A 10,537-nucleotide genomic window follows, 5' to 3' on the forward strand; every position below is an offset into this window, starting at 1 on the left:
ATATTTAAAGTAAAATGTAATGTAAGAATAAAACAATTATTAACTAGAAGACATGTAGTAAATCGTTATAGATATAAGTTCATATGTGTTAAAATTAAGTATATACTATTTCAAAATCTTTGTGACTAGCGCTACAATTATAAGTGTAAACTTGCTGCGCTAGGATAATATAATAAATAAATTGAAATTAGATTCAGTATGAAATCATACAAAGGTTAATTAGAAGGTTCTGTTTTGTATCAAACTTTGTTTCTTTTCCTAAACTATGAATTACGCATAAATAACTTTAAGAAAATTAATATGTAAGACTAAGCAATATGAAATTGGGAAGTTTTTTTTTGTTTTTTGAAATATCTTATTCTCTATATATATATATACTAGTAAGCCCGGCGAACTCCGTTACGCCACCTTCGGCAAATTATCCGTTTAATTGAGGTGGTCTTTGGTAAACCATATTTTTTGTGATGTGTTGTGGTTAATGGAATTATCTAGGGACCAAATAGCCCCTGGGATGCTAAAATCACCAAGAACTACTAATTAAGTGGTCCCTATCCGAAATTCTTTTAGAGACCAACTGAATAGCGGAAATATGGTTTCAATAAATAGGAAGTTCCGACAATGGAGGAATATAGTCCGATCTAGCCGGTATACTGTGAACAGAGCTTTAAAAACTTCGGAGCTCAGAATCTCCGGCTTTAACCAGGTTTCTGTAAACACAACACTTGGGAAGCAAATGTGACACTATTATAGTACAATTTAGGAAGCTTACTGCGAAAGTCTAGCATTTTGATAGGAGATACCAAGGAAGTTTGTTAGTTTTTTGGGACTCAATTGGAAGACGTAGAAGGCGCATTGGTCAAATCGGGCCTAGGAAGAGTAATTCCAACTGTCCTTTTTTCTCTTTCTTTGCTTCGAATTCATTGACAATCACATGCTTTGGTCAGTTTTGGACAGAGCATAGTTTGTCAAAGAATTCCTCAGGAACATATATTTTGAAAGATGAAACTGTCTCGTTGGTGGTATTGCCATAAGGGGTTTTTTCAAAGCAAAGTTTCGGCCGGTAGTCCGGGCCTGACACCCTGGTAGGGAACTGGGGTTCTGAGAGGACAACTGTTGGGACCCTCTAGTGGACAAAACGGATATGGGCAACACCGGGGGCACGGTCTCACCCGCGACACCTTCGGATAACGAATCTTTTCTAGCACTCTATCTCAGGATTCTTGACATTTATCCTGAGGTCGATGGTTACTGTTGCTGTTAGGAGCCTGCCACGCTGGTTGGGATCCTCTTAGATGCTGCACACCAGTTGATCTTCGTGTGCTCACGCGTTGTCTAAATCGGGCATTTTCCCTTACTACATTTCGTCTCTCCTCGCTTAAGTTTTGTGAACACACTTGTTGCTGGCATGCATGCCTTGTGCGGAGACCGATGTTCAAACGTCGTGCTCTAGGCATTTTGAACTATAGGCAAAGTGGTTAATTTAACCTCAAATCCACAAAATTTTCACAGTTCAACTTACCAGCTTAAAGACAAATGCTGGTTTCCAATTGAGATGTTAGGAAGCGAATACCTTTTTTTTTTTTTTTGCAAAACCATGGAAATCGGTTGGTGCGTTCTGGAGTTACGTATATGATATGGGTCTATAGGCAGAGTGGTTAATTTAACCTCAAATCCGTATAATTTACACAGTTCAACTCACCACCTATTCTGTTGCAATTATTCTTGAAAAATTCCGAAGAAGAGGACGCTAAGCTTGCTTCAAATGCTACAAATTCCCAAGGCTCAGATGCACCATTTGTTTTACTAAACCATTCGAAATTGCCCAATAAGTTAATTAAAATCGGGGACAAAGACAGGCCGGCAATAGCTGAGAATATTCCCACCGCTGGTTCCGATTGGATAGTAATTCTGTCCTATCCGGGAAATTCTGGTCTTGATCAAGGACTATAGGCAGAGCGGTTAATTTAACCTCTAATCCACATAATTTATACATTACACTCACCACCTTTTCTGTTGCAATTATTCTTGAAAAAGACGCTGAAATATATGAGGAAGAAGAAGAGGACACTAAGGTTCCGTCAAAAGCATCAAATTACCAAGGCTCAGATGCACAATTTGTATTAGTAAGCCATTCGAAAGGGCCCAATATTAAATTTATTAAAATCGGGGACGAAGACAGTCCGGCAATAGCTGAGAATGAATAACTTATTTTTTTTACTGATTCGATCCTTCCTTTTCTAGCCAAAGTGCTTGAAAACTTAATGTCCCAACAAATTCAGAAGTTCCTTGAAAGGAATTCGTTACTTTCACCAAAGCAGTCGGGTATTCGGAAAAATAGAAGTTGTGTGAGTGCAATAACAAATATCGTGGAAGACATTCGACAAAAACTTGACAATAATTGTGTGACTTTTTTGACCCTTATTGACCATAGTAAAGCATTTGACTCTGTCAATCACCATATTTTAAGTACAAAACTAAAAAACCACTTTAATTTCTCGTGTACTGCAGTTCGATTTATAGAATCCTATCTTTATGATAGGCTACAAGCAGTGGTTGTAGGTGCTAGGACTTCCGACTTTTGCCAACTCTCACGTGGTGTTCCTCAAGGATCAGTCTTGGGTCCATTATTGTTTTCAATGTATGTGAATGATTTGCCCAGTCTCTTGTCTGATTGTGAAGTCCACTTGTATGCAGACGATGTGCAAATATATGTTAGCAGTCCCATTAGGCAGTTAAATGTTTGTGTTAGTGTAAGTAATAATATGCTTAATGTAATTTATAAGTGGGCAAAAGGTAATGGCTTATGTATAAATCCTAGTAAATCAAAGTGTATAGTAATTGCCAAAAAACCGATTGATACAACGAACATTCCAAATCTAGCAATCAATGGCACGCTGATTCAATTTGAGCAGAGTGCAGTAAACTTAGGATTTACATTTAGTAACACCCTTAGCTGGAGCAAACATATATCCAAAGCTACAGGGCGAACATACGGTATGCTAAGGCAGCTGTCATATTCCAAGTCATTCCTCCCGATCCAAATAAGGCTTTTAGTAGCCAGGGTAATTTTAATACCAACTATGTTCTATGGAGTGGAAGTATTTGGACACTGCGATACACGCGATATGCACAAGCTGGCTGTAGGTTTGAACTCAATTGTCTTTAATCTAAAACGACTTGACCATGTATCACACTTGACTAATAAAATTCTTGGCTTAAACTTGACCTCGTGGATTCGCTATAGGACTCTATTATATTTCCACAAAATTGTGATATCCCAAGAACCAACATACTTGTTTGACAAACTCAAATCTGCTACCTCAACTAGAACGAATAATTATATATGCCCAAGATATAATTCGCTGTGCTCAAATAGGCAATTCTTTACTAATGCTATCCGTCTGTGGAACAATCTGCCACATAGATATAAGACAATTAGGGCCGCAACTCAGTTTAAATCTCAAATAAAAGAATATTTAAAGTAAAATGTAATGTAAGAATAAAACAATTATTAACTAGAAGACATGTAGTAAATCGTTATAGATATAAGTTCATATGTGTTAAAATTAAGTATATACTATTTCAAAATCTTTGTGACTAGCGCTACAATTATAAGTGTAAACTTGCTGCGCTAGGATAATATAATAAATAAATTGAAATTAGATTCAGTATGAAATCATACAAAGGTTAATTAGAATGTTCTGTTTTGTATCAAACTTTGTTTCTTTTCCCGGTGAACTCCGTTACGCCACCTTCGGCAAATTATCCGTTTAATTGAGGTGGTCTTTGGTAAACCATATTTTTTGTGATGCGTTGTGGTTAATGGAATTATCTAGGGACCAAATAGCCCCTGGGATGCTAAAATCACCAAGAACTACTAATTAAGTGGTCCCTACCCGAAATTCTTTTAGAGACCAACTGAATAGCGGAAATATGGTTTCAATAAATAGGAAGTTCCGACAATGGAGGAATATAGTCCGATCTAGCCGGTATACTGTGAACAGAGCTTTAAAAACTTCGGAGCTCAGAATATCCGGCTTTAACCAGGTTTCTGTAAACACAACACTTGGGAAGCAAATGTGACACTATTATAGTACAATTTAGGAAGCTTACTGCGAAAGTCTAGCATTTTGATAGGAGATACCAAGGAAGTTTGTTAGTTTTTTGGGACTCAATTGGAAGACGTAGAAGGCGCATTGGTCAAATCGGGCCTAGGAAGAGTAATTCCAACTGTCCTTTTTTCTCTTTCTTTGCTTCGAATTCATTGACAATCACATGCTTTGGTCAGTTTTGGACAGAGCATAGTTTGTCAAAGAATTCCTCAGGAACATATATTTTGAAAGATGAAACTGTCTCGTTGGTGGTATTGCCATAAGGGGTTTTTTCAAAGCAAAGCTTCGGCCGGTAGTCCGGGCCTGACACCCTGGTAGGGAACTGGGGTTCTGAGAGGACAACTGTTGGGACCCTCCAGTGGACAAAACGGATATGGGCAACACCGGGGGCACGGTCTCACCCGCGACACCTTCGGATAACGAATCTTTTCTAGCACTCTATCTCAGGATTCTTGACATTTATCCTGAGGTCGATGGTTACTGTTGCTGTTAGGAGCCTGCCACGCTGGTTGGGATCCTCTTAGATGCTGCACACCAGTTGATCTTCGTGTGCTCACGCGTTGTCTAAATCGGGCATTTTCCCTTACTACATTTCGTCTCTCCTCGCTTAAGTTTTGTGAACACACTTGTTGCTGGCATGCATGCCTTGTGCGGAGATCGATGTTCAAACGTCGTGCTCTAGGCATTTTGAACTATAGGCAAAGTGGTTAATTTAACCTCAAATCCACAAAATTTTCACAGTTCAACTTACCAGCTTAAAGACAAATGCTGGTTTCCAATTGAGATGTTAGGAAGCGAATACCTTTTTTTTTTTTTTTTGCAAAACCATGGAAATCGGTTGGTGCGTTCTGGAGTTACGTATATGATATGGGTCTATAGGCAGAGTGGTTAATTTAACCTCAAATCCGTATAATTTACACAGTTCAACTCACCACCTATTCTGTTGCAATTATTCTTGAAAAATTCCGAAGAAGAGGACGCTAAGCTTGCTTCAAATGCTACAAATTCCCAAGGCTCAGATGCACCATTTGTTTTACTAAACCATTCGAAATTGCCCAATAAGTTAATTAAAATCGGGGACAAAGACAGGCCGGCAATAGCTGAGAATATTCCCACCGCTGGTTCCGATTGGATAGTAATTCTGTCCTATCCGGGAAATTCTGGTCTTGATCAAGGACTATAGGCAGAGCGGTTAATTTAAACTCTAATCCACATAATTTATACATTACACTCACCACCTTTTCTGTTGCAATTATTCTTGAAAAAGACGCTGAAATATATGAGGAAGAAGAAGAGGACACTAAGGTTCCGTCAAAAGCATCAAATTACCAAGGCTCAGATGCACAATTTGTATTAGTAAGCCAATCGAAAGGGCCCAATATTAAATTTATTAAAATCGGGGACGAAGACAGTCCGGCAATAGCTGAGAATGAATAACTTATTTTTTTTACTGATTCGATCCTTCCTTTTCTAGCCAAAGTGCTTGAAAACTTAATGTCCCAACAAATTCAGAAGTTCCTTGAAAGGAATTCGTTACTTTCACCAAAGCAGTCGGGTTTTCGGAAAAAGAGAAGTTGTGTGAGTGCAATAACAAATATCGTGGAAGACATTCGACAAAAACTTGACAATAATTGTGTGACTTTTTTGACCCTTATTGACCATAGTAAAGCATTTGACTCTGTCAATCACCATATTTTAAGTACAAAACTAAAAAACCACTTTAATTTCTCGTGTACTGCAGTTCGATTTATAGAATTCTATCTTTATGATAGGCTACAAGCAGTGGTTGTAGCTGCTAGGACTTCCGACTTTTGCCAACTCTCACGTGGTGTTCCTCAAGGATCAGTCTTGGGTCCATTATTGTTTTCAATGTATGTGAATGATTTGCCCAGTCTCTTGTCTGATTGTGAAGTCCACTTGTATGCAGACGATGTGCAAATATATGTTAGCAGTCCCATTAGGCAGTTAAATGTTTGTGTTAGTGTAAGTAATAATATGATTAATGTAATTTATAAGTGGGCAAAAGGTAATGGCTTGTGTATAAATCCTAGTAAATCAAAGTGTATAGTAATTGCCAAAAAACCGATTGATACAACGAACATTCCAAATCTAGCAATCAATGGCACGCTGATTCAATTTGAGCAGAGTGCAGTAAACTTAGGATTTACATTTAGTAACACCCTTAGCTGGAGCAAACATATATCCAAAGCTACAGGGCGAACATACGGTATGCTAAGGCAGCTGTCATATTCCAAGTCATTCCTCCCGATCCAAATAAGGCTTTTAGTAGCCAGGGTAATTTTAATACCAACTATGTTCTATGGAGTGGAAGTATTTGGACACTGCGATACACGCGATATGCACAAGCTGGCTGTAGGTTTGAACTCAATTGTACGGTATGTCTTTAATCTAAAACGACTTGACCATGTATCACACTTGACTAATAAAATTCTTGGCTTAAACTTGACCTCGTGGATTCGCTATAGGACTCTATTATATTTCCACAAAATTGTGATATCCCAAGAACCAACATACTTGTTTGACAAACTCAAATCTGCTACCTCAACTAGAACGAATAATTATATATGCCCAAGATATAATTCGCTGTGCTCAAATAGGCAGTTCTTTACTAATGCTATCCGTCTGTGGAACAATCTGCCACATAGATATAAGACAATTAGGGCCGCAACTCAGATTAAATCTCAAATAAAAGAATATTTAAAGTAAAATGTAATGTAAGAATAAAACAATTATTAACTAGAAGACATGTAGTAAATCGTTATAGATATAAGTTCATGTGTTAAAATTAAGTATATACTATTTCAAAATCTTTGTGACTAGCGCTACAATTATAAGTGTAAACTTGCTGCGCTAGGATAATATAATAAATAAATTGAAATTAGATTCAGTATGAAATCATACAAAGGTTAATTAGAATGTTCTGTTTTGTATCAAACTTTGTTTCTTTTCCTAAACTATGAATTAACGCATAAATAACTTTAAGAAAATTAATATGTAAGACTAAGCAATATGAAATTGGGAAGTTTTTTTTTGTTTTTTGAAATATCTTATTCTCTATATATATATATACTAGTAAGCCCGGCGAACTCCGTTACGCCACCTTCGGCAAATTATTGGTAAACCATATTTTTTGTGATGTGTTGTGGTTAATGGAATTATCTAGGGACCAAATAGCCCCTGGGATGCTAAAATCACCAAGAACTACTAATTAAGTGGTCCCTACCCGAAATTCTTTTAGAGACCAACTGAATAGCGGAAATATGGTTTCAATAAATAGGAAGTTCCGACAATGGAGGAATATAGTCCGATCTAGCCGGTATACTGTGAACAGAGCTTTAAAAACTTCGGAGCTCAGAATCTCCGGCTTTAACCAGGTTTCTGTAAACACAACACTTGGGAAGCAAATGTGACACTATTATAGTACAATTTAGGAAGCTTACTGCGAAAGTCTAGCATTTTGATAGGAGATACCAAGGAAGTTTGTTAGTTTTTTGGGACTCAATTGGAAGACGTAGAAGGCGCATTGGTCAAATCGGGCCTAGGAAGAGTAATTCCAACTGTCCTTTTTTCTCTTTCTTTGCTTCGAATTCATTGACAATCACATGCTTTGGTAAGTTTTGGACAGAGCATAGTTTGTCAAAGAATTCCTCAGGAACATATATTTTGAAAGATGAAACTGTCTCGTTGGTGGTATTGCCATAAGGGGTTTTTTCAAAGCAAAGTTTCGGCCGGTAGTCCGGGCCTGACACCCTGGTAGGGAACTGGGGTTCTGAGAGGACAACTGTTGGGACCCTCCAGTGGACAAAACGGATATGGGCAACACCGGGGGCACGGTCTCACCCGCGACACCTTCGGATAACGAATCTTTTCTAGCACTCTATCTCAGGATTCTTGACATTTATCCTGAGGTCGATGGTTACTGTTGCTGTTAGGAGCCTGCCACGCTGGTTGGGATCCTCTTAGATGCTGCACACCAGTTGATCTTCGTGTGCTCACGCGTAGTCTCAATCGGGCATTTTCCCTTACTACATTTCGTCTCTCCTCGCTTAAGTTTTGTGAACACACTTGTTGCTGGCATGCATGCCTTGTGCGGAGACCGATGTTCAAACGTCGTGCTCTAGGCATTTTGAACTATAGGCAAAGTGGTTAATTTAACCTCAAATCCACAAAATTTTCACAGTTCAACTTACCAGCTTAAAGACAAATGCTGGTTTCCAATTGAGATGTTAGGAAGCGAATACCTTTTTTTTTTTTGCAAAACCATGGAAATCGGTTGGTGCGTTCTGGAGTTACGTATATGATATGGGTCTATAGGCAGAGTGGTTAATTTAACCTCAAATCCGTATAATTTACACAGTTCAACTCACCACCTATTCTGTTGCAATTATTCTTGAAAAATTCCGAAGAAGAGGACGCTAAGCTTGCTTCAAATGCTACAAATTCCCAAGGCTCAGATGCACCATTTGTTTTACTAAACCATTCGAAATTGCCCAATAAGTTAATTAAAATCGGGAACAAAGACAGGCCGGCAATAGCTGAGAATATTCCCACCGCTGGTTCCGATTGGATAGTAATTCTGTCCTATCCGGGAAATTCTGGTCTTGATCAAGGACTATAGGCAGAGCGGTTAATTTAACCTCTAATCCACATAATTTATACATTACACTCACCACCTTTTCTGTTGCAATTATTCTTGAAAAAGACGCTGAAATATATGAGGAAGAAGAAGAGGACACTAACTTCCGTCAAAAGCACCAAATTCCCAAGGCTCAGATGCACAATTTGTATTAGTAAGCCATTCGAAAGGGCCCAATATTAAATTTATTAAAATCGGGGACGAAGACAGTCCGGCAATAGCTGAGAATGAATAACTTATTTTTTTTACTGATTCTTCACAATTTCAAAATAAACTGAGTAGAGAATTACGGCATGCTATGTATCAGTGATGGCCTTTATGCAAAAATGACTTTCCCGCTTTTCTGTTGCAATTTTTCCTGAATTTTCTTTACTGATTATATCACGAATTCCAAGACCTTTCCAACGAATGCAAAACCGTGGAAATCGGTTCATGCGTCGTGTTCCCTGAATGTTGCACAGCACATTCAGCTGATCCACCATCGACGAAATGAAATATATTTGCAGAAATTGCGGTTCCTCTGTTGTTGGCACCAATGAAGAATCGTTTGATGGTGTAGTCCGTAGAGTATATGTTGTTATTATGTTGCAATTCTTTGTGTTTTGTGTAACTGAAGCCGCCTTCTCGAATGATATTAGCTCCAAAGGAAGTCATGCGAAAGCAGTTATTGTATTCAAGGATGTGTTGAAGAAAATGACTGGAATCTGGATCACTTCCACCGAACAATGCTTTTGTTGGCTGTGGTGGTGTAAGTAATGGATCCAGTTTGACTTTTCCACTTGCGCAGCACAATCCAGCAGTTTCTCTTTTAAACTTTAATGCTTTGCAATATCGGCTTATAGTCGTCATAGGTCCAATATCTAATTTTCTATCATCTCTGTAGTTCGCAGAGGGATCATATTGAAATGCCAAGCGATTGTATGATGCCAATGATCTTCGTGTGCTCACGCGTCGTCTTAATCGGTCAAGAAGAGAATACTCTTCTTGCATTTCGTCTTTCCTCGCTTAAGTTCTGTGAATACCCTTGTTGCTGGATTGCATGCCTTCTGCGGAGACCGATGTTCACACGTCGCACAGTAGCGCCTCTCGAACAATTAGCGTTGCAAAAATCGAAAAAGTCATGTTCGCAAAAACGATTTTAACCATACTTATTCGACAGGAAATTTAACAAGGATTCAGAATCTGCAATAAAATCAATTTGTAGAAGTTATGCGCATTTAAAGTTGAACTTTGTTTCGTTTTTTGCATCATACAAAAAAATGTGTAAATTGGTCGACTTTCAGGTAATATTACAAAAAAAACCATAAAACCAATGGTCATGGTTTTAACTTTAAATGATAGATACATTCATAAACTATTAAAGAACCTAAAAAAAACGACACTTTGGTTTGGGCTTCTACAGGTAAATCGCTACCTGCCAGGTGTCCATTTTTTTCACCTTTTTCTGCCTAAAGTAGTCTATATCTTTTGACGCCAATGCCGGCCACTGACTACACTATGACTACAAGTTCCGTGGATCTTTCCTGGATCAGAATTAACTTTCATCGGCTGCGTCGAGCTGCGTCTGCGGAAATGCAACGCAAAAAACCAAAACAACTCAGGGTAAAATATACCAAAATACCATAACCGCCACTTACACGGTATATACTATATACCAAATTTAGCGCGCAACTGTTTTGCATCCCAAATACTTTCAATCTGTTTATGTTTTCTGTATTGAAGGACAAAACGTACCTTTTAAAATGGGTTTGGAGGTTTCATATTTATA

General features: G+C 38.2%; 3 long non-coding RNA genes across 3 annotated transcripts; all 3 read right to left on the minus strand.

Moving 5' to 3' along the window:
• Positions 1-204: 204 nt before the first annotated feature.
• Positions 205-1,900, minus strand: LOC138929266 (uncharacterized). Its single transcript, XR_011445680.1, has 3 exons — positions 1,700-1,900; positions 1,520-1,640; positions 205-1,460 (listed from the first exon to the last, which is right to left on the minus strand). It is a non-coding gene; the product is annotated as an uncharacterized lncRNA (long non-coding RNA).
• Positions 1,901-2,041: 141 nt separating this feature from the next.
• LOC138929267 (uncharacterized) lies at positions 2,042-5,250 on the minus strand. Its single transcript, XR_011445681.1, has 3 exons — positions 5,045-5,250; positions 4,864-4,985; positions 2,042-4,804 (listed from the first exon to the last, which is right to left on the minus strand). It is a non-coding gene; the product is annotated as an uncharacterized lncRNA (long non-coding RNA).
• Positions 5,251-6,917: 1,667 nt separating this feature from the next.
• LOC138929131 (uncharacterized) lies at positions 6,918-9,039 on the minus strand. Its single transcript, XR_011445570.1, has 4 exons — positions 8,804-9,039; positions 8,501-8,745; positions 8,324-8,441; positions 6,918-8,264 (listed from the first exon to the last, which is right to left on the minus strand). It is a non-coding gene; the product is annotated as an uncharacterized lncRNA (long non-coding RNA).
• Positions 9,040-10,537: the final 1,498 nt, after the last annotated feature.

Source organism: Drosophila kikkawai, chromosome X (genome assembly GCF_030179895.1).
Source record: "Drosophila kikkawai strain 14028-0561.14 chromosome X, DkikHiC1v2, whole genome shotgun sequence".
NCBI lineage: Eukaryota > Metazoa > Arthropoda > Insecta > Diptera > Drosophilidae > Drosophila > Drosophila kikkawai.